The sequence below is a fragment of the Melospiza melodia genome, chromosome 14 (genome assembly GCF_035770615.1).
Source record: "Melospiza melodia melodia isolate bMelMel2 chromosome 14, bMelMel2.pri, whole genome shotgun sequence".
Classification (NCBI taxonomy): domain Eukaryota; kingdom Metazoa; phylum Chordata; class Aves; order Passeriformes; family Passerellidae; genus Melospiza; species Melospiza melodia.
The window spans coordinates 5,871,807-5,894,018 of record NC_086207.1 but is presented as its reverse complement, the minus strand read 5'-3'; the positions used below and the strand labels follow the sequence as shown (position 1 = coordinate 5,894,018).

The 22,212-nt window shown below is 59.8% G+C and overlaps 1 long non-coding RNA gene across 1 annotated transcript; it reads left to right on the top strand.

The window, feature by feature from the left end:
• Positions 1-10,703: 10,703 nt before the first annotated feature.
• LOC134424547 (uncharacterized) lies at positions 10,704-18,954 on the top strand. Its single transcript, XR_010029451.1, has 2 exons — positions 10,704-10,792; positions 18,542-18,954. It is a non-coding gene; the product is annotated as an uncharacterized LOC134424547 (long non-coding RNA).
• Positions 18,955-22,212: the final 3,258 nt, after the last annotated feature.

Sequence of the window (22,212 nt, the reverse complement as noted above, 5' to 3'; positions counted from 1 at the left end):
TGTGTTATCCACGGGGTGTTGGTGTCTGGATCTCTGGGAAGCAGCCTGTGGCCCTGGGTAACACCTGTGGCATCCGAACTGCAGTGTAAGCTGGTGTGGCTGGGGTTCGTGCCAGCCTGGCTCCATGGCCTTGCCTCTCCTGACCTGTTGTGCTCCTGCTGCACTCCCCAATTCACCTTGGCCATGGTGGAGCTGCCCTCCTGTGATTTTCCTCGGGTCACTGAGAAGTGCAGGGAAGGGGCTGCGCTGACTGTGAACAGTCTGGGGGGGTTCTCTTGAACTGCTTTGCTACTGAGCCACCCAGGAATGATTTGTGTGGCAGATCTGGCTGCCTTTGGAAGTTGGCAGAGATAGGGAGAGATCAGAGACCGTATGGGAGTGGAGACAGAGAGGAGGCAGCAGTGACAGCTGAGGGAGCTGAGGAGGAGGATGGTTTCTCTTTCTGGTGGGCCAGGAGCCATGAACATGAGGTGACAGGACATGAACAAGCCACACATGCCCTGAAACAATCCTGAACCTGTAACAGCTTCAGCTTGAGGCTGCATTAAGCTCATCTGCTCATGTTGGGATGAACTCCTTTGCAGTGAGGTGTTTGAACAGTTCTGACCTTTTTGCTGATGGCATGGCCACAGCTGTGGTGCACTGAAAGCAGCTCTGGTGGTGTTTGAGATGGGAGGATGTGCTCTGTGTGCCTCCTGTGGGTTGGCCATTTGTTGTTGAGGATTGTATTGTGAGCTCCATGGAGGAGCCTTTAGCATTTAACTGAAAGCCTGACCCAGCTTAGCTATTTTTGGGACTAGAATCTTGCTCCTTTGCATTGAGTTTGTTGTCATGTCGAACAGCACATGAGCCAGGGGCTCTGGTCACTACCTTTCCAGGAATCCCGAACTTGTCATGTCATCAACCTTTTCCATCCCTGTGCAGTTTTTTACCTTGATTTAGTAATTTAAGTTGCCTGATTCCCTTTGTTTGGCTTTTTTTGTGTTGGGCCTTCTGTGGCTGTAGATTGTTCATGCAAATCCCTTTTTCCCTGTCATGTGCTATGTGTGTTTTATTTAAAGATAGTGCTGGGCTCCTCAGAACCCCCCATGTCTGGCAGCAAAGCTGGAACACGGTGCCTGGATACATTCCTTGTGCTCATCAGTGCCTGTCCACTGCTCAGAGTGACCCAGAGGAGGAATGTGATCCCTTTGTTCTGGAACCTCTCTTGGCTCAGCACTGAGCAGCCACTTGTCAGTGTGCAGAACTGGCCTCAACATTCCCAACCTCCAAGGACCTGCAGAGTGGGATGGAGCTGATCCTGGGAAGTGCTGGAGACCTGATTGCTCTGCTTCAAACACCCAGCTTGTCCTGTGGTGGATGTGCTGCTACATTTCTGTCACAGCTTTTGGGCAAGGCAAGAGAGATTTTTTAATTCAGTTATTACCATGTTATCCCAATGCTTCCAACTAAGCTGCATCCCAAAGTGTCCTCAGACTCTTCTGTTCAGTCTGCATCCATCAGATGATGTGGGAAAAGCACAGGGCTAAGTTGGATGTGATCCTGTGTCCTTATAGGGTGTAGCAGACTGTTCCCTGTCCATGCTCTGAAGGTCTGGTCTTCCCTGTTAGGGATGACAGCAGTGCCTGGCTCTGGTTTTTACAGTCTTGGTCATCTCCAGCAGCAAAACATCTCTGGAGCTGCTCTTGTTGCCAGTTCTGATGTGCAGAAGATGAGGATCCTGAGGGAAGCTGTGCACAGTGACAGGGGCATTTCTTTGTGCTGAGCAGCTCTTTGTTGGGGAGCAGGGCAGGAGCCCCAGGGGTGTAGGAGGTGGAGAAACTGCCCCAGTAGTGAATGGAGTGAATGTGTCACCTTGCTCTGAAGAGCCAGGCCAACAAACCACCTCAGAATGTGCTCAGCACTCCCATTCCAGGTGGAGGAGCCCTTGGCTAAGGCTCCAGGCATGCCAGTGCATCCAGGCAGAGCTTGGAAGTCCCCCCCTGGAGAAAAGCCTGGAGGTGTATCTGAGTGGCAGGAAGGCTGTCCCCACTAAATACAGAACCTCAGAAAAGTCTTCTCATCCTTGCAGCGTCAGGGAAGCCTCCTCCCCTGTCCTACAGCTGCAATGGAGTTCCCTCCCCACAGTTCCTGCCTCCTTCCACCCCCTGGCTCTTTGGGTAGGCTTGGAGCAAAAGCTGCAGATCTCACTTGCTGGGGTTTGGCAAATGTGGTTTCCTACAGGGAATGCACAGGGACAGGAGCATTGAGGGTGTGTGGAGGGTTCAAAGCAGGACAGATCCTGCTGTGCAGCTCTGGGGAGGGGAGGACACCAAGCCCTGTGTGAGTGACTGCTCTGGGAGGGATCCCTGCAGCCTGTCCTCGCTGCCCCTCCCTCACCTGCAGTGTGTGTGACTAGATCCATGCTAACACTGTCTGTACTCTTGTATTGTGTTGCAATTTGATCACCATTAAATAATTCCCTTGAAATCTCTGGCTTGATTGCTTTTTTTGGTTTGTTTTGGTTTTGCTTTACCTGTGCCTTTTGCCCGTTTATTTTGGCTCACGTTGCTTCCTTTCCTCTTGTGGCTGCTCTGTCCCTTCTCCCTGAGGCTCCAGTCTTGCTCCGTCCCTCTCTCAACTATCTCCAGTCACCTTCATCTTGTTTCTTAAGCCTCCTGCAAAGCCTGGCTTGCTCTGAGCACAGGCAGTGCTTTCTGGGAGAGCTGGAGTGGCAGAAATCCCTGTGCTCTCACCAAGCCCTATACTGTCCCGTTCCTTTTTGGAAATTGTGATTTGATAGAAGTTTGTTGGTGCTTTGATTTCATCATGAGATTGATCCAGTCCCTGATGCAGTGGGGTCACTTGAGAAAAGCTGGGATCAGCTCGGGAGCACAAGGCACGGGGGGAAGCTGGAGCTGTTGGTTCCCACAGCTCATGGCTTCCTCTAACCTGCATTTGGCACCCACAGGTTCTATTTTATTGTGTTCCTGCCTCTCTGCGTCCACCCCCTCCTTCCCTGGGTGAGAAGATTGGTTTTCATTGTTGTCTAGTCAGGTGCAACCACCTCGGGGCGAGTGGGGGTTGGGTGTATTTACCATTCTCCTCCTTTCCTCAGCAAATCTGATTGTTGCTCACCTCTAAACATTTCTTTGGCTGGGAGAGCAGGTTGTTGGGGTGTAGATAAAAATGGCATTTTGAATAAGAAGTGAATTGGTGTCCTGAAGCCACAAGCACCATACCCCAAGCTTTTCTGTCCCCAGAGCCTTTGCCCAGCCCCAGCTGCTGAGGTGTCTGGGGAGACTCATCCTGCCCTGCTGCTGCCTCTGGAGGAGCCATCTGAGCTGGCCAGGCTGGGAGAAAGGAACAAGCTGCCCTTGGGCACCACAGCTGGGAGCAAGTGCCAGTGTTCTAAAGGGGGGAGCATTAATTCCTAGTTCTGATGGAGCACAGGTAGCCATGGAGTGCCTGCTGCTTTCTGGCTGCCTTCAGCAGAACTGGTGTTTGTGTCCAAACCCTCTCTGTGCTCCCCACTCTGGTGTTTGTGTCTAAACCCTCTGTGTGCTCCCCCTCTCTGGTGTTTGTGTCTAAACCCTCTGTGTGCTCCCCACTGTGGTGTCTGTGTCCAAACCCTCTGTGTGCTCCCCACTCTGGTGTTTGTGTCCAAACCCTCTCTGTGCTCCCCTCTCTGGTGTTTGTGTCCAAACCCTCTGTGTGCTCCCCACTCTGGTGTTTGTGTCCAAACCCTCTGTGTGCTCCCCTCTCTGGTGTTTGTGTCCAAACCCTCTCTGTGCTCCCCTCTCTGGTGTTTGTGTCTAAGCCCTCTGTGTGCTCCCCACTCTGGTATTTCTGTCTAAGCCCTCTGTGTGCTCCCCACTCTGGTATTTCTGTCTAAGCCCTCTGTGCACCCCCTGAGGTGCCTGAGGCAGTTGTGCTGTTTGGGAGGTTTGATTCCCCCCTGCCTTGTGGCTATTCTTGGGTTAGTGTTTAGCAAGTTTTTATTGAAACAGTCTCCCCTGCAGCTTGGGATGGGGATTATTTGTCTGCCCCCTGCCCTGAGCTGGGTGAGTCGCTGCAGTGCTGCTGTCTGGGGCTCCCTGGGAGGTCTGTGCGTGGCCAGTTCAGCGTGAGGAGCAGGAATTCTGCAGGGCACCAGGCAGACAGGGTCATTTGGGCTGGAAAATCCCATCAGGAGTCCAACAGCTCCCCCAGCACTGCCAAGGCCACCACTAAGCTATGTCCCAAAGTGCCACATCCATGGATTTTATTTTAGCACCTCCAGGGATGGTGACTCCACCACATCCCTGGTGGTGTGTGCCAATGCCCAACCACCTTTCAGTGCAGATATTTTCTCTGATATCCAACCTGAACCTCCCCTGACACAACCTGAGGCTGTTTCCTCTTGTCCTGGGAGAAGGGGCTGACCCCACATGGTTCAAACCTCTGCCAGGAGTTGCAGGGAGCAGAGGAGAAACTTGGTGTCACCAGAGCTCCAGGAAAGGATCCCTGTACCCATAACTCACCCTTGGCTGTCACCTGCACAGCTGCAGAAGGATGTCCCAACATTCCTGATCCCCTGGTTAACCCTGTGCACAACTTCTCTGATTTGTCCCCTCTTTTTCACCCCTGTTCCTTGGCACTGTGTGGGATAAGAGCTCTGATTTTCAGGAAAACGGGCAGAATGGAGCAGTGGGTGAGGATGTGTGAGCAGGATGACATGGGACAGTGAGGTGGCAGCAGTTCCTGGATGTTCTTGTGTCCAAGCAGGTGCATGTGGGGACTCACCTGCAGAGATAAAGGTGTGTGTGAGATAAAGCCCAGCTGTGGCACCTTGGGCCAGGTGAGCTTCAGCTGCACATTGATCCTATTGAGTCAGAGATGGGATTGACCCTGCTGGATTCAGCACTTCCATAAAGCTCCATGGGAGTTTTCTGCTGCTGTAACCCTGAGTGCCAATAAAGCACTCAGTGCTCCAGCTTGTGATGCTGGACCCTTCATGGGAGGATGGGGTTTTGTCAAGTAGGTTTTACTGGGTTTGCTGTGGGGTAACTGTTCAAATCAGAGAATCGTGTAGGCTGGAAAAGACCTCAGAGATCATCGAGTGCAAGTGCTGCAGTCTGGGCTGACGCAGGACAGGTAAGCACAGACCCTCTGTATTTAAATGCTCAAATCTCCCTTATATCAAATCCTGCCTTGGGCAAGTAACTCCACTCAGAAATGCTGTGCTGGCCTCTGGAAGGCACCGCCAGGAATGCCCAAATCCTTGGCCAGAGGCTCTTTGGAAAGGGGTGATGGATGACACAGCCCAGCCCCAGGGAGGAGCAGATGGGGCCCAGCTGGGAGCACCTCCTGTGGCAGTGCCTGCAGCCAGGGCTGAGGGAGCTGTCCTGGGTGGGAATGACACGGGATGAGCCTCGGGAAAGGGCTGGTGAGGCCCTTTTGGAACAGAACTAAAGGGGCTTTGCAGTGGGATTGAACCTCCCCTGCTCTGAGTCCTCTCATGCCTCCTGTGCCCTGGGGGTGACTTGCATCAGTCTCCATGAGCTGAATGAAAATTCCTCCTGTTCAGCCCATTCCTCTGCTTTCCTGTTGTCTTTTCCCTTTTTCTCCTGGCAAAGTTGTCTCTCTGCCAGGCCATGTCTGTCCCAGCCCCTGCCTGAGCTGCATTAGCAGCATTTGAGCACTGAATCCTCTTGGTTAAGCCCTTGGCTGTATAGCCACTGTAAACCACTGAATGTTTTATAGATTTGTTTTTTGGGTTTTGGGTTTTTTTGTTTTTTTTTTTTTTTTTTTTTTTTCCCTAGCTCTGCCTTCCAGCCTGTGCCATTCCCTTTGGTTACAGGGATTTTTATTTTTATTTTTTTTTTGTGGAAGAGGAACTGGAGCTGGTGCTGAGACCCAGAGTCCCCAAACCTCTCAGTGTAAATAAGGGATCTGCTGATCCTTTCCTTGAGCACAAGCCAAACCTGCCCTTGAAGTGAAGCCACCAGATCCAGAAACTCTTTTCAAACAAAATCCATCCCTCCTGCCTTTGGGGACTGCTGGAAGCTCCAAGACTTCTTCAGGAAGCAGGAAGGATGGAGCCATGGCAGGGCCAGGGTCTGAGACAGAGCTGGGGCTGGGATCCCACCAGGCAGGGTCCTGTGCTGGCCCTGGAGCTCCCAGCCCCCTCCAGCCCCTCAGACCCCCACCAGGCAGGAGTGCTGTGTCCTGGCTGCCTGTGGCAATCAATCACATCCCAATCACATCCCCCTGCCTCCTTTTTCCAGGAGGAGGAGGGATGCTGGGGGATGTGGTTACAGGCAGGGCAGGGCAGGGATGCTGCTCCAAGCAGGGATGTGGCACCCTGGGCACTGCTGTGCCTTCACCAAGGGCTGTGGGGAGGCTGCAAGGGACCCCTGCAGCCTGCAAGGGAGTGCTGGGGGGGTCACAGGACAGAAGTTCCCCCTGTAGCTGTGCTGCTGGGAAACAAGGATGTGGGAATTGGAGTCACAGACTGGTTTGAGTTGGAATGGACCTTAAACCTCCTAGTGTAAGGGATGGGATGGGATGGGATGGGATGGGATGGGATGGGATGGGATGGGATGGGATGGGATGGGATGGGATGGGATGGGATGGGATGGGATGGGATGGGATGGGATGGGATGGGATGGGGAGAGGCAGCTGGACCTCCATGGGGCAGCATTTCTCATTCAGGTGTGTTTGTAAGGACAGCTTTGGGCTTTCCGGCTGGGATGGAGCTGGGCACAATCCCCAGCCGGCAGCAGGGGAAAGCGAGGACAAGCGGAGGGGGCTGAGGGACAGCGGGGTCTCCCCTATCCCTTCATTCGGTGTGGGTGAAAAAACCCAGCTGAAAAGAGGAACTATCCCCCAGAAGGGCCCGAATTGGCAAAGAGCCGCGGCCGGGGGTCCCCGCTCCGCTCCCCGCGGCCGGGCGAGGGCAGCAGAGGCCGGGAAGCGGCGGGGCCGGGCCGGGCCGGGCCGGGGCTGCCCCGCTCCGCTCCCCCCGGCTGCCGGCGGGGCTCGGCACCGCCAGCACGGCTATTTAGGAACCTGCTCTCATCAGCAGCAAGAAAACTCCTTGTTATTTCTATTTTTTATTATTATCGTTGGAAGCCCGTGAACCCCGAGTAGAGCAGATGTGCTCCGCGATGCTCCAGTCCCCAAATCCTCCCCCAGGTGACTCCTGCAGACACAAAGGGCTTGTCCTGCTGCTTGTCCTGCTGCTTGTCCGCTCAGCATCCTCTGGGAAACCCACAGAGCGGGACGGGCCGGGCTGGGGGTGCCTCCAGCGCAGGGGACATGCGACATCACCTGACTGCTGTCCCCTCTTGCAGACTCAGGGCCAGGATAGGAGATGCTGGACCTGCAGGGGCACCCACAACCCGGCCACCCCATTCCACCAGCGGCCATCCCTGGTGCCAGGACCCACCTGGAGGAGGCACCCACGGTGCCAGGCTGGGGTTCACCCCCGGGCCCCTCACACCTCCAGAGGAGCTCCGGGCTGTCCCGGGCCTGGCTGTGCCGCTGCCCCACGGCCGGGCCCATCTCGGGCTGCCCCCGGCCCCGGCTGCCTCCTGCCCTGGCTCGCTCCGTGCCCTGCCATCTTGCGCCTGTGAATAATTCACCGGGCCTGTCCCCGTTGTTTCCTTGCAGGTATTTATAGCCCGTGCTCACGTCTCCTTGGAGGCAGCTCGCTCCGCCGCTGTGTAAATTTAGCTGCCGTCGTCTCTCACATGTCATGCCCTCCAGCCCTTCCGTGCGGCCCTTCCCGCCAGGGCCCGGAGCCCGCACGTCCCCTCCATGGCTGGGCAGGGTGCTGCCCGTGCCGTGTCGTGCCGTGCCCGGTGTGCCCGTGCCGTGCCCGCTGTGCCCTGCAGGCCGGGGTAGCTCCGCTTCCCTCCGGCAGCTGCCACCGAGCCCTTCAGCTGCCGCGGCTCGGGGGATGCTTTGGGGTTGATGCTTTGGGATTGATGCTTTGGGGTTGATGCTTTGGGATTGATGCTTTGGGATTGATGCTTTGGGGTTGATGCTTTGGGATTGATGCTTTGGGATTTTGATGCTTTGGGGTTGATGCTTTGGGGTTGATGCTTTGGGGTTGATGCTTTGGGATTGATGCTTTGGGGTTGATGCTTTGGGGTTGATGCTTTTGGGTTGATGCTTTGGGATTGATGCTTTGGGATTTTGATGCTTTGGGGTTGATGCTTTGGGGTTGATGCTTTGGGGTTGATGCTTTGGGGTTGATGCTTTGGGATTGATGCTTTGGGATTGATGCTTTGGGGTTGATGCTTTGGGATTCCTGGGCTGCCCTCTGTGCTGTGCAAATCCCCCACTCGGAGGGCTGCGTGTGGACCCGCTCCGGACCCGGAGCTGGAGCTGTTGTCATCCCGCTCCTCATTCCCAGGGGCACAAACATCTCCCCCTTCTCCTTCTGCCCCCCTGGCACCCAGCCCTGTGCTCTGCCCACCCGGGCCGGGCCGTGAGGAGGGAACGGGGCAGCTCTGAGGGATGGATGGGCTCGGGAGATGGAGGCTTCTTCCACCAGGTCACCTCCAGTCCCCAGAGTGCTCGGCCTGGCTGCCGGTGTCACCGCGCCCCTGTCCCCGCCGAGAAATGGAGCGGGGGCTGCAGCACACGGGCCGGCTGTGCTGGGCACGGGTGGGCTCTGAGGATGGGCAGCAGTGGGGACAGACCCACGGAGGCACTGGGACTGCCGATGGCACGGGAATGTGGCAGGCCCGTGCCAGGAGGGAATGTGGCAGTGCCCGTGTCCCGGGCACAGCAGTGCCCGTGTCCCGTCCCCCTCAGGGCCGGGCCGCTCCCACAGGACCCCCCCCCAGTGACCCCATCCCCATCCTGACGAGCCACCCACAGACACAAACCCGGCAGGAGCGAGCCCCCTCTCCTGCTGCCCATTCCCCACCCTGCTGCGGGGTGCAAACACCCTGAGCCGCCCCAGCTTCTCCCCAGATCCCCGGGCGGTGCCGGGGGGCTGCGGCTGCCCGCGGGGTGCCGAGATGGCAGCGAGGGCCCCCGTGCCCGCCCAGCCCCGGCTCGGAGCTCTTTAAAGGCCGCTCGGTGGGGAGGTGGCAGCGGCTCCCTGAGGGCCCGTCGGAGGTAATTAATGAGCATCCTGCGCTCTCCCCGCTGCGCCTCCATCCCCCCGGACCCGGGCGGGCACCGCCGGCGCTGGGGGCCGGGGGACCTGGCGGCACGGGGGCCTCGTTAATATTTTAGGAGCTCTTTTGTCCGCAGGGGATGGGGAGGCTCGTTCGCAATCGCCTTTCATCTCCGTGAGGCCTCTGCGCGGCTCCAGCCTCTTATCTGCCGCCTCCTCGCTGCTTTGCTACAGCTTGTTATGGGGCTTGGGCTGTTGTTTTTTTGGTTTTTTTTTTTTTTATTTTTTCTGGGAAGGGTTGGAAAAAAAGCCTGGCTGCTCCTGGCCAAAGGGCATCCGCCAGCCGCGCTGGCGGCAGCTGCTGCAGCATCCCCGCACGGCTCCTGCCTGCCTGCTGCCGTCCCTGCAGCCCTGCCCGGGCCGGGCTGTGCCAAGGGCTGCCCCTGCCCCTGGCCCTGCTGGCCCTGGGGAGGCCCCTGTGGTGGCAGAGAGAGGAGGTTTTTGTTTTTTGTGTTTTTTTGTGTGTGTGTGGGGGAGTGTACTGCACTGCCTGTGCCACCCGTGAGACTGGAGACCTCCAAGGGCTGTACCATGAATCCACTGAAACCCTGTTCCCTGTGGGAACATGAAAAACCAGCCCTGGTGCCTCCTGGCTGGCTGGGAAGGAGCAGAGCCAAGGTGCAGAACTGGGCTGGTTCGAGGAGGAAGAGGGTGATGAAGGAGAAAGTTCCCGGAGAGGGAAATGCTGAGCTGAGATGCGTTTCTGTTCCCCCTCTGGGCTGGGGAATGTCAGCAAAGCTGGGAGAGCAGAGGGGTGGCTCAGCCCCGGGCCTTTAACAATCCCATGGACAATTGTCTCCAGGTGCTCCCTCAGACCTCTCCTTCATCCTGCCCTTGCTCCTCTTGCCATCTTGGGCAATCCCTCACTCTCCTCAGGTCCCACACTCGTAGTCTTGGCCCCTCTTATCCCTCCCAGGCAGTGTTACTCATTTAACTCAGTGTTACTCATGGTGTCCCTTCTCCAGTGATGGTCCCAGCTGGCTGAGGCCTGGGCAGCTCGGGGTCCCTGTGTGGGGTTCTGGGGGTCTCCAGGTGAGCCCCCATGCACACACAGGCTCTCCTGAGGACTCTGTTGCCTTTCTCTTTGATTCTGCCCATCCACTGTGCCACAAAGGCAACAGCACTTACCTTGTCCTGGAGAAAGGCCAGCCCCAAGCCTGGGCTGGGCCAGACGTGCCAGTGCCACCAGGGCTGACCCATCTGTCCCTCCCTTTGCCCAAGCAGGAACTTGGATCCCCAGAGGAAATCTGGCTGAAGGCCTTCAGGAGACTTGGTTCTGTGTTCTGCTAAGGCTGACAGCTCCTTCCCAAGGGAAGGTCCTTCCCCATCAGCCAGTGAAGCACAACAGGGCTCAGACTCCCTTGCTGCACGGCCCAGCTGCACACAGGTGGGGAATGCTGCTGTCCCTGGGGAGGTGCCATCCTCCTGGCCCTGGCACTGCTGCCAGGCCACCCCAGCTGGCATTCCAGGCCTGGGCCCGTGGGGCAGGGCTGGCGCCTGCGCTCAGGAGGGCGGTGAGCTCATGGGTTTCATTTTCTCCGGGCTTCCTTGGCTCTGACATGTGATCCTCGCTACAGGAAGGACGCGGCGAGCGCGCCGTCCCCCGGGGCTGCTGCCTCGACCTTGTGGGAAGAGGTAAGAGCACAGCATGGCTTTTCCACCTCACTGGTGTCGCTTCCAGCAGCAATTTAATATCTCCCTGATAACCCAGGCCGAGTTTCAGGCACCGTTAAAAAAAAATAAAGCATCTCCTGGTAGAAGTCAATGTCCTCAGATGAAATCCCCGGTGTGGGTCTGCGTGGCTGGCCCCACACTGCAGCTGTCCACTGCCAGCTCCACGCTTGTCCTTGTCCTCTGGCAGGGCCCTGACGCCCTCCTGGAGGGGACTGGGGACTCCCAGTGTGGGGACTGTCACCCCTGGGCTCTGTGCAGAGGAGGGGGATGTTCACCAGCCCCACCTGGAATGCAGTGGGGCTGTGGCAGCTCCATCCCACCCCATGGCAAAGCTGCCATCACTCCCCTTCCAGCATCCCAGACATTCCCACATGGCCCCACCCACGGGACAGAGGTACCAGGGCTTACCCCGGCCAAGGGAAGGTCTGGGGGGCTCCCTTTGGGTGTGCACAGCCACCTCAGCAGGGCTGCAGGGACTGGGGCTCCCTTTGGATGCAGCAGGGCTGGGGTGGGCTCAGCCCAGGCGTGACCCTCAGGGCTGCTCTGGCCATGCACCTTTCTCCTCAGGACTGCTCTGGCCATGCACCTTTCCCCAGGCCCAGGTCTCTGCCCCTGGCTCTGGGCTCACTTTTCTGGTTCCACTTGGTTTCCCCAACTCGATTTCCCGGGCTCCTTCCCGTGCGCTCAACTCCCCGTGCTCACCTCTGTGAGCTCCCCGGCACCTCCAGAAGGGAGTTTCCCTGGGCCTGGCTCGCTGGATCGGGATTTCCAGGCTCGGTTCTCCAGGCACACCTTGCCGGAGGTGTCTCCCAGGCTCGGAGCCTCGCTGGTGGTTCCCAGCTGCTTCCCGGGGCTCTCCCCATCAGCCCGGTGCCAGCAGAGGGCCTCCCTTACCAGCGCAGCGCCGTCTGGAAATTATAAAACACATTATCTATTTGGCAAAACTTTGTGCAAGGATCAGGAAAAGGGCTGGAATCCGTTCTCCTCCAGGAGACCGGAGACAGCGTGTCCCCCCCGGCTCCTGTTTTCAATGCCAGCACTCAGCCGCGTTAAAGCCGTGGGAGCGTTCGTCATTAAAATGGCAATTGTGGAGCCAGGCAATAAATTTAACATCATAAAAGGCGCTGGGAGGGTCTCGCTCATCTGTTGCTCTTCAAAGAAAAGTGTTAGTTGCTTCCGAGAAAAAAAAAAAAAAATAAAATTGGGAAGACGCAGGTGAGAAGGGACGGGGTGGGCGCTGTGCCCGGGTGCCGGGGCGTGCGGGGAGCGTGGGGACAGTGCCCGGGCACAGGGGACGCGCTGGGGTGCCCGTGGGGCTGGGGGGGTGAGGAGGGGGCGCTTGGGCTCTTTCCCGGTGGTGGGGTTCCCTCTCTGCGTGTCTCTGGCTGAGCGGGGACAGCGGCTGTGCGGGGACATGTCCCTTCTGCTGCTGGGGTGCTGAGGGACCGTGCCACCAAGCAATGAGGAACACCCGCAGGCTCAGGGTGACACGGCCAGGCTCCCTGCTCTGCCCTCAGCCCTGCGGCGCCGCTGGGAGCCCCCGCCAGCCCCGCCGATAGCCATCATCATCATCATCATCATCATCTCCCCACGCCAGGCTCCGGCCGCCGGCGTCTGCCGGCAGAATTAGCCGTCGGATTGGAACCGTTCGCTAAATAATTCACGAGATTTCTTTTTTTTTTTTTTTTTTCCTTTCCCTCTCCCTCTCTCTCTCTCTCTCTTTTTCTCGAAAGCTGTTTTCTTTCCTTTTTATTTTTTTTTTCCCCCTTTAAGGTCGGAGTATTTTCCAGGCTGGGTTTCCATCGAGGGGGTGCGGACACGCTCAGGCAGTACCGCCATGTGTTTACAGCTCAGCTCCCGGCGTTATTTAGGGATTGTAAAACCACAGCAGCTCTCTCGCTCGCTCGCTCGCTCGCTCCCCCCCGCTCGCCGCAGCCAATTTTTTTCCTCCATGCGGCTCTCGTTGCAGCGGCAAAGGTCAACCCCGCTCCTTTGAAAGCAGCACCCCCCTCCCTTATCAGATTTAGGAATCCTTGGGGGAGGTTGAAGCCGAAATGCAGGCAAAGCCAGCTGGCCGCGCTCCGGCCGGGGGGGCCGCAGGGTGGGAAGGAAGGATGGAGGAGGAGGAGGAGGAGGAGGAGGGCGGTGGGATGAGCCCCCGCGCCCGGGCGGGGCAGCACGGCCAGCGGGAGCGGTGCAGAATGGGGGCGCGGATAATCCAGCTGATCAGCGCCGGGCTCGGGCAGGGGGAATTTGATGTGACGGGGAAATCGCACCGGGGTGAAGCCAGCGCGGCTCGGGGGGCTGGGGAGCCCCCCGGAGCAGGGATGGGGTCACAGCCCTGCAGAGAGGGGCTGGGGGCTCGGGGATGGGGCCATGGGAGAGGGTGAGCTCCGTGGAAGGGGTGAGGGGTGTGCAGAGGGTGAGCCCCTGGAACTGCACCGGCGGGGTCACAGAGATGGGGGGCACAGCGAGGGGACAGCGCCCGTGGCAAACGTCTGGGGTCTGTGGCAGGGCCCGGGAATGGATGGGATATTATCCCTGGGATAATCTGCTCTGGGGGACGCCCAGCCCTCTGCCCCACACCCCCGAACTGGGCAGCCCTGGGGAACCTCAGTGAGCGTGGGGAGGGCTCTGGGGGGTCACGGCCATGGATGGGGTGACCGAGCGGTGGCGGAGCGTGGCACTGGGGACCCGGGCAGAGAGGAGGAGGCAGCCGGGGCAGGAGCCGGACGGAGCCAGGCGCGGGGCGGAGCTCGGACGCGGGGCAGAGGCTCCGGCAGCGCTGCCCCGGCCCCGGTGCCGGTCGCTGCCCTGGGGACGCTCCCTGCTGGTCCCGTCCTGGACCAGGCACCGCTCACGCCATCCAACTTTGCCAGCGGATGGTTTTTAATTAAAACCAGAGATGCTGCTCTGCGCCCCGGCCCTTCAGGGATGACCACCGCTCACATCCTCTGCCTTCGCTCTTCCTGCCCGCGCAGCTTGACACGGGGAGATGAAAGTCCCTCCCTGCCGAAAAAGCACCAGGAAAAAAGGGCAGTCATGGAATCACGCTGCCAAGATGTCCCCAGCCGAGGGTGCAGCGGGGTCCTGCCCACCAGGGGACATGGCCAGAGCCGAGCACAGCCTGGGGAGTGGGGCTGCTGCCTTCAGCCCTTCTAAAAATAACAGCTCCGAGCGCAGCGAGCGCCGGGCGCCTAACTGGAACCAGCTTTCCAAACTCCCAGCTGGAAGCAGCTTTAGGAGCCTGCACCAGCCTTTCTGGGAAAGAGCAATTAAAAATAGCGAGCGACAAAGCGCCGTCCCTGCTGCCCGCGCTGCCCTGTGCGGGGAGGACACGGGAGCCAGGTTGGGAGGGCAGGTGTTCCCTCTGCTCAGCTTGGAAAGGCAGCAGCTCCCAGAGATGGAGCTGGAAGGAGTCATGGGGGGATTCAGCCTCCCTGTTCCCGGGAGAAAGGGGGCAGTGGGCTCAGAGCCCTCCAAGGAGAGCAGCTGGGGCTGTTCCAGCATTGTCACCTGCTGGTTGTGGGTGCTGCAGCTGGAGCTGGAGCTGGCATGGAGCTGGGGCCACGTCCAGGCTGGAGCCTGGAAGGGCAAAGGCCAGGCTGTCCCAGGGAGGTGTGGGTAGAACAACATCCTACAGCAGGGGTGGGAGGGGGATTCTGGGGACAGGTGAGGGGCTCCGAGTACCCCACATGGGCTCCAGCTCATCCACTCAGCCAGGCTCCAGCCCATCCATCCCCACAGCTCCACCCCACCCACTCAATGGCATCCAACACACCCACCCTCACGAGCTCCAGCTCTGTGGGTACATACTCTCCACCTCACCCCCTTTGAGGCTCAGCCCTGTCACTCCTGAGGGTGCCCATGGCTGGGATTGGTGCTGGACCCCTGCCTGCACTCAGCCTGGAGATGGCTCCATGCAGGTTTAGCTGCTGGCATGTGCCTGATGCTCCATGCCAGGCTCATCAGCTCTGTGCCCAACCCTCCGTTCCATGGCACAGAGCCTGCACCCCTGCATGCTGCTGATCCCAGTGATCCCACTGCTCCCCATGATCCCACTGCTCCCTCTGCTCCTGCTGATGCCAGTGATCCCACTGCTCCCCATGATCCCACTGATCCCACTGTTCTCACTGATCCCACTGCTCCCCATGATCCCACTGATCCCAGTGATCCCACTGCTCCCCATGATTCCACTGATCCCGCTGCTCCTCAGCTCCCACTGCTCCCTCTGCTCCTGCTGATCCCACTGATCCCACTGCTCCCCATGATCCCACTGCTCCCTCTGCTCCTGCTGATCCCAGTGATCCCACTGTCCCCACTGCTCCCACTGATCCCACTGATCCCACTGCTCCCCATGATCCTACTGCTCCCACTGCTCCTGCTGATCCCACTGATCCCACTGCTCCCCATGATCCCCACGATCCCACTGTCCCCACTGCTCCCGCTGCTCCGCAGCTCCCTGCTCTCTCCCTTTCCCCCCCACAATCCTGCTGCCTTGGTTTGTGGGGTGCCCTGCCTGTCCTTTGGCCGGGCACTCTCCGGGCTGCTCCAGGCATCCCCGTGCTCACGCTTCCCCCCAGCCATGGGTCTCCTGCCATCCTCTGCTTGCTCTTCCTCCCCCTTCCTAATGAGAGCGCGCAGGGCCGGGGCAGAGCCCCCCAGCTCCCCCAGCGGCGGCTCCCCGGGCGCTGTTTCCTCTCTGCTGCCTTGCTCTCGTTGTGTCCTAATCCCTAACGAAGGGCCATGGCAGAGGAAGTCTTGCGGAAGCCGGTCCTGGCAGCGCCTTCCTGCTGCCAGCCCCGCTGCAGCCCTGCCACAACGGGATTTCCTCGGGACTGGACAGGACCCAGTTCATGGTTTTGGTCTGGGACAAACCCTGCTGCTCTCTGCCCCTCTTGCTCAGTCAGGGTCCCCCGTTCTCCTTCCCATTTTGTGTTTATCCAGGTCAGGAGCAAGGCTGTCCCACACCCTCCTGGAAAACGCCAGCTCCTCTTTTCCCAGGTGTGGATTCCCAGGTGCCTCCAATCCTCCCAGTGCTCCATGTGTGCCTCCAGCTGAGTGGCTGCTGCTGGTGCCCATGTCCAGGTGATGGGACAGCTGATGTTTTGGGACTGTCTTGGGACAGCAGCTCAACAGCTGTGGTGTCCCAGTGGATTTCTGAGCACAAATGGGAATATCCACCAATCTCCTTAGCAATGCACTAATGACTCTCCTCACCTGTTCTTTGCCTTCTCCCTTTTCCTTTCCTTCCATGTTTCAGGGAGTTCCTGTATCCTTTAGCCTCCCTCACCAGCTCCTTCCATCCCATGCAGACTCCTTTCCCCCCTCACTGTGTCTCAAGGTCTCTCAGACCCACAAGAAGGAGGACAATGCTCCCTGAGTGCAGCTGTGTGAGCCCCTCGGGGCTGGGACACAGCAATGGTCACCACTGAGGGCGGCCAACCCTGCCACCCCAACCGAGGGATGTGCCACCACTTCACAGGATAAAACCTTTCCTCCTCACAGAGATGCACAACCAAGGGCTGTATTGGGGTTTTGTTTCCTTTTAGAGCCCCAGCACTGACACGGGCACCCCGGGCAGAGAGCAGTGCCCACAGGTGCCATCCCACAGGACTGTCTTGTGCTGGCAGGGAGGGATGCAGATGGGAGCTTGCACTGCATGTGAATAAGGATTCTGACAGCCCAGAGGGGTCCTTTGGGGACCTTTGGGGACATGGAGGGAAAAGCACAGCGGCACACCGGGGAGTCTGCTGCTGCCTCAGTGCCACCCTGTGATGCTCCCAGCTCAGGGAGCTTGGCAAAGCCCAGGAGAACACAGGAATTTGTCTCTGCACTCTTTCCTGAGGAAGTTTTGCTCCTGCCAAGGGGAGTTCATTGCAGAGGATTCCCCAGGGAGATGCTCACAGAGTGGTGCATGGGGAAGATGGGCAGCTCACTCAGGGCTCCACCAGGCAGGTGAAGAGCAGCTCTGGAGGGATCACAAAGGGAGATGAGGCTTCTCCCACCTCTTTTGTGCTCGCTGCCTTCCCGTGCAGGGCTGGGCCCCACCAGGTGAAGGCAGGAAGGCATCAGGCAGCACAGCAGGGCTGGTGGGAGTAGCATGGTGGGGGGCCCAGCTGGTGCGTGGGCCCACGGAGAGGCTGCACAGAGAGAGGAGAAAAGGGAAAATGGCTTCTGTAAACCCCCAGGTGCCACGGGAAGGCAGGCACGGGGTGAGGCAGGGAGGGCAGAGCTCGAGGGGAGCCCCTGCCTCTGGACTGGAGGGGATGGAGAGCCAGTGTGGTGGCAGGGAGCCAGCAGGAGGAAGGCAGAGCCTGAGGGGTGGATGAAGCACCAGTGACTGAGCTGCACCAGTGACCACAGGCACTGCCAAAGGCACTGCTGGATCAGGAGCAGCGTTTTCCCAGGAGCCCCCAACCCCACCCAAGCTTGGTCCCCAGGAGCCACCAACACACAGAACAAGCCCCTGCATCCCCCAGCCCCAGTGGGGTCCTGGGGTGAGGTGCAGGAGGAACCTTTTCTCCTGGAGGCACCGTCCTGCCCTGCCCAGGAGCTGCTGGGACCTGCCCAAGGCTGGGACACCCTCACCCTGGGGCATCCAGCACTGAGGAGACAGCCAGCACACCTGGGACATGGGACGAGTCTCTCCACAAGATGAGCACTGCACGATGCCTTCGTGTCCCCAGAGTTCCCAATGTGGCTCCTCGAGTGTGTCACCTCACCTGCCTTGCTCCAAGGGCTCCTCCATGGCTTTCTGCCCAGGTCATGTCCTGGCCAGCCACTTCTCAGGATGGCATCTCCTCTGGACAGCTGATGGAGGGGGATCAAGAGCAGACCATAAGCTGGGCTTAGCCAAAAGGGATCATTTCCATGAGGTGCAGGGAAAACTGAATCCTGTGACCATGGGAGAGAGCAGGAAGGGGCTATGGAGGAACGGCAAGGGAGAAGGTGGCACCCAGAGAGGTGGCAGTGGGAGTTTAGAGGGGTGAGGGTACCACAAGGTGTGTTTAATTCCTGGAATGGCTTCCACAAAGGACGCCCTGACAGCGCAGCTCGGTTCCTCCCAGCTGTGCTTGTCTGCAAAACAGCCATCCCTGCTTCCCCAAAATACTTGGGAGGGCTGGAGTAGGCCAACTCCACCACCCTCATCGATGCTGCAGGGAGCCTATTTTAAGCCTTGCTAACGTAGGAGGATTAAATTTGGCTGGCTGAGACACGTCCTGCTCCCAGCTGTCCCCCAGCCTCCCCTGAGGTTGGCAGCTCTGCTGCAGGCTCGGCTCACGAGGCAGGAGGCTGCTCTGGGCCTCCAGGGTCAGCTGCCCTGCAAAGAGGAACCCAAAACTGGGGCATCTCCTTGGATGCAGAGGCACTCGGATGCAAAAGCTCTTGCAGGCATTGGTGCCAACTGCTTGACCCACAGGAATGAGGTGGGAAGCACCGTGGGATGAGCTCTTGTGGCGTGGATGGGTTTGGTCTCCAGCCCCTTGGTCCTCTCCAGAGTGCCCTCACCCAGAGGAGCTGAGTGATGGGAGAGCCTCCTGCCCATGCTGGCACCCCCTGCCTGCCCAGCCAGGGGTGTCTGTGGCCAGGCAGTCCTGCTGAGACCCACAGACCGATTCGCCCCTTCCCATGGGGTGCAGACTCCTCTCCCTCGCCCTCTGCACTCCCACAGATCCCCACCAAGCTCATTGTTGCATTCATTGACAGAGCACTCATTGCTGGAGGTCTTGCCGAAGAACCTCATGGAAAATTGTGTGTTGCCTGCCTGGAATTCCCTGCCTGGTGCCAACGCGGTGTATATTTAAAGGAGTGTCACACCCGGCCATCGAGGGCTTCATCGCAGCCCAGGGCAAAGGTTTGGCCGGGGGAAATGAAGCAGGAGCTGGTTTACACCTATTGGGATGTTCCACCACTGACCTGCGCCGCCGATCCCCGCTGCCACGGCGAGCATCACCCCGCTGCTCTTCCTCCCTTTGCTCATTTGGAAGACGGGGGTAATAATCCCCATCACCTATTTGCGAGGCTGTTGTGAATTTTCATGAGCTCCCATCTGAACGGGGCTTTGAGCAGGAAAACTGCTGTATCAGCTCTAGGCAATGATAAACAATACTCAGCATTTACATATTCAAAGCACTTTGATTAACTCTTGGGGTTTAAGGACTTGAGTCGATTCCCACCCGACCGTAATGGCAGCTGGACGGGGCGAGGGGCGGCGCTGGGGGGCTCTGAGGGGAGAGCTGGGGGTTCACTCGGCCGGCAGGGCCGGGGGGAACCCCCGAGAGAGTCACGCAAAGCACCTCCTGCCTGAAACCCCTGCCGGGAACGGAGGGAAAATAAATCCGGCTGGTCCCGCCTGCGGGAAGGGGCAGATCCCGCCATGCGGAGCGGGTGCCGAGCCGGAGCATCAGCGGTTCTGCCGCAGACGCTGTAACCAGGTGTTAAATAGCTGTGAAATGCTAACTTGATTCATGCAGGAGTTGCCAAAGAAAGGAATTTTTCTTTTCTTTTAAGAAAAAAATAAATTAGGGAAGGATGGGCCCACGCCTGCCCTGACGCATAGCGCCGTGACCTCCTCCCCAGACGCCGACTAATTCCACGGGGGCAAAAAGCCGCGGAGAGCAAATCCAGGAGCACGATTTCGCATTTTATTCAGCCGGTTATTTATTTCCTTTTTTTTTTTTTTTCCTTACCAAATCTTCACAATCTCCTGGATTTTAATGCCGCCCCCCCTCTGCGCCCCTCCCCAGGGGATGCTCAGCCCCCGGCGCTCCTGCTGCCACAGGACCTTCCATTTCATTATTATTGAAATCACTTCAAACAAGAGCAAAACCTGGCGGAAACTTTGGTGCCGACTTCAGATGCGGCAGCGGCCGGGGCAGGGGGTATCCGTGCAGAACTGCCAGCTCCAGGGCTAAACCCCTTCCTGAGCGCTGCCGAGCCGCCCCTCAGCCCCTTCTGCCATTAATTAATTAGCGGCAATCTCGGGAAAGCAGCTCTCCCTGCTCCGGCATCGGGGCCGCTCATCCCGCACCGCAGCATCCCGGCGCATCCCGCAGCCCGGGGCGGGGGAGATGCTGCTGCCGTGTCCTCGCCGCCGTGGTGCAGCCAGCCCCGCGTCCCTGGCCCTGAAAATGCGGCGCTGGTTTGGGAAGATAAAGGGCAGGGACACGGCCATCCCTGCGGGCGGTGGGAGCGGGGAGCTGCCCGCCACGCATGAGCACTGCGAGGCCGCCGCTCTGCTTTCCTCTACTAAAAAAGGTTTTCCTGCTGCTAGGAAGGAAACTTTGGGCACCGCTCTCTGTGCAGCAGCCGGAGCAAAGCCCTCGCCAGCGCCGGGCACGGCGGATGCTCGGGGCTGCTGGGGGTGCGGGCACAGCCCCTCGGCCGTGTCCCAGCGCCGCTGGCCGGTCCTGGAGCTCTTTGTACCCAACGCTGGGGACAGCTGGAGGGAGCTGGCCGTGGAGCGGGGCCATTGGGAAGGACAGGTCCCGCTACAGAACTTGCGGGGACAGACCGCAAGTGCGATGTCCCAGCCGCTGCCTTCAGCAGGACAAGGACCGGGCAGGGCGAAGGGCGGCCCTGGGGTTGGGTACGGGGCTGACGCCGCCTGTCCCCGTCCCAGCGGCTCACAAGGACACGGGGACCGGGCAGCATCACCCGGCAAAAGTCCCGGAGTCCCGCGCACCCCCAAGCGGGCCCTCCCGGCGCTGTCAGAACACCCCGGGCACGGGCTCCGGCCGTGCCCCCGGCCCGGTGCCGCTCTCGGGGGGCTGCGCATCCCGCGGGGGGCTGCGGGCGGAGCGGGGCCACACCGGGGTGCCGGAGCCGCGCCGGGGCCGTGCCGGGGCCGTGCCGTGCGGTGCCGCCCGCGCCGCGATCGATCGGCATCGACCGTCCCCGCCGCGCTGCTCCAGTTTCCAGCCAATGTCGGGCGGCGGCGGCCCGGGGACCCGCCGGTGGCACCGCGCACCCGCCTGGCGCCGCCCGCGCCGCGCTGCCCCGAACACCCGGCCTGGACCGCGGCGGCCGCGGAGCCGCTCGGCCGGGGGGCGGCGGCGGGAGGGAGCGGCCGGGCGGGCACCGGGCTGGGCACCGGGCTGGGCAAACAGCCGGGCACCGAGCAGGGCAAACAGCCGGGTAACGAGCAGGGCAAACAGCCGGGCACTGGAGCGGGCACCGGGCTGGGCAAACAGCCGGGCAACGAGCAGGGCAAACAGCCGGGCACTGGAGCGGGCACCGGGCTGGGCAAACAGCCGGGCACCGAGCAGGGCAAACAGCCGGGTAACGAGCAGGGCAAACAGCCGGGCACTGGAGCGGGCACCGGGCTGGGCAAACAGCCGGGCAACGAGCAGGGCAAACAGCCGGGCACTGAGCAGGGCAAACAGCCGGGCAACGAGCAGGGCAAACAGCCGGGCACTGAGCAGGGCAAACAGCCGGGCACTGGAGCGGGCACCGAGCTGGGCAAACAGCCAGGCACCGAGCAGGGCAAACAGGCGGGCACTGAGCAGGGCAAACAGGCGGGCAACGAGCAGGGCAAACAGCCAGGCACCGAGCAGGGCAAACAGGCGGGCACTGAGCAGGGCAAACAGGCGGGCACCGAGGAGGGCACGGAGCTGGGCAAACAGCCGGGCACCGAGGAGGGCACGGAGCTGGGCAAACAGCTGGGCACCAGGCACTGAGCAGGGCAAACAGCCGGGCATCGGGCACTGAGCAGGCAAACAGCCGGCACTGAGCAGGGCAAACAGCTGGCACTGAGCAGGGCACCAAGCAGGGCAAAGAGCCAAGCAGTGCCCAGAGCAAACAGCCAGACACCAGAAAGGGCACTGAGCACGACAAACAGCTGAGCACTGCCCAGGGCAAACAGCTGGCACTGAGCAGGGCACCAGGCCGGGCACTGCCCAGGGCAAACAGCCAGGCACTGGAACAGGCACTGAGCAGGGCACTGGAGCAGGCAAACAGCCAGGCACTGAGCAGGGCACCAGACTGAGAACTGGACTGGGCAAACAGCTGGGCACTGAACTTGGAAGCAGAGCAGGTAAATAACCAAGCAATGGGCTGGGAAAGCAATGGGGCAAACAATCAGGTACCAGGCAAGGCAAACAATCGTGCACTGAACTGGCACTGAACCAGGTACCAGGCTGGGCAAGCAACCAGACACTGGAGCAGATAGGGAACCAAGCTCTGAACCAGGCACTGAACCAGGGACCAGACTGGGCACTGGACTGGGCAAACAAGTGGGCATGGAACCAGGCACAGACCTGGGCACTATGCCAGGCACTGCTGCAGTGAGCACAGAACTGGGTACCAAACCAGACACAGAACTGGGCACCCGGCTGGGCCGTGCTGCAGTGGGCTCTGACTGGGAACCGCTGCACTGG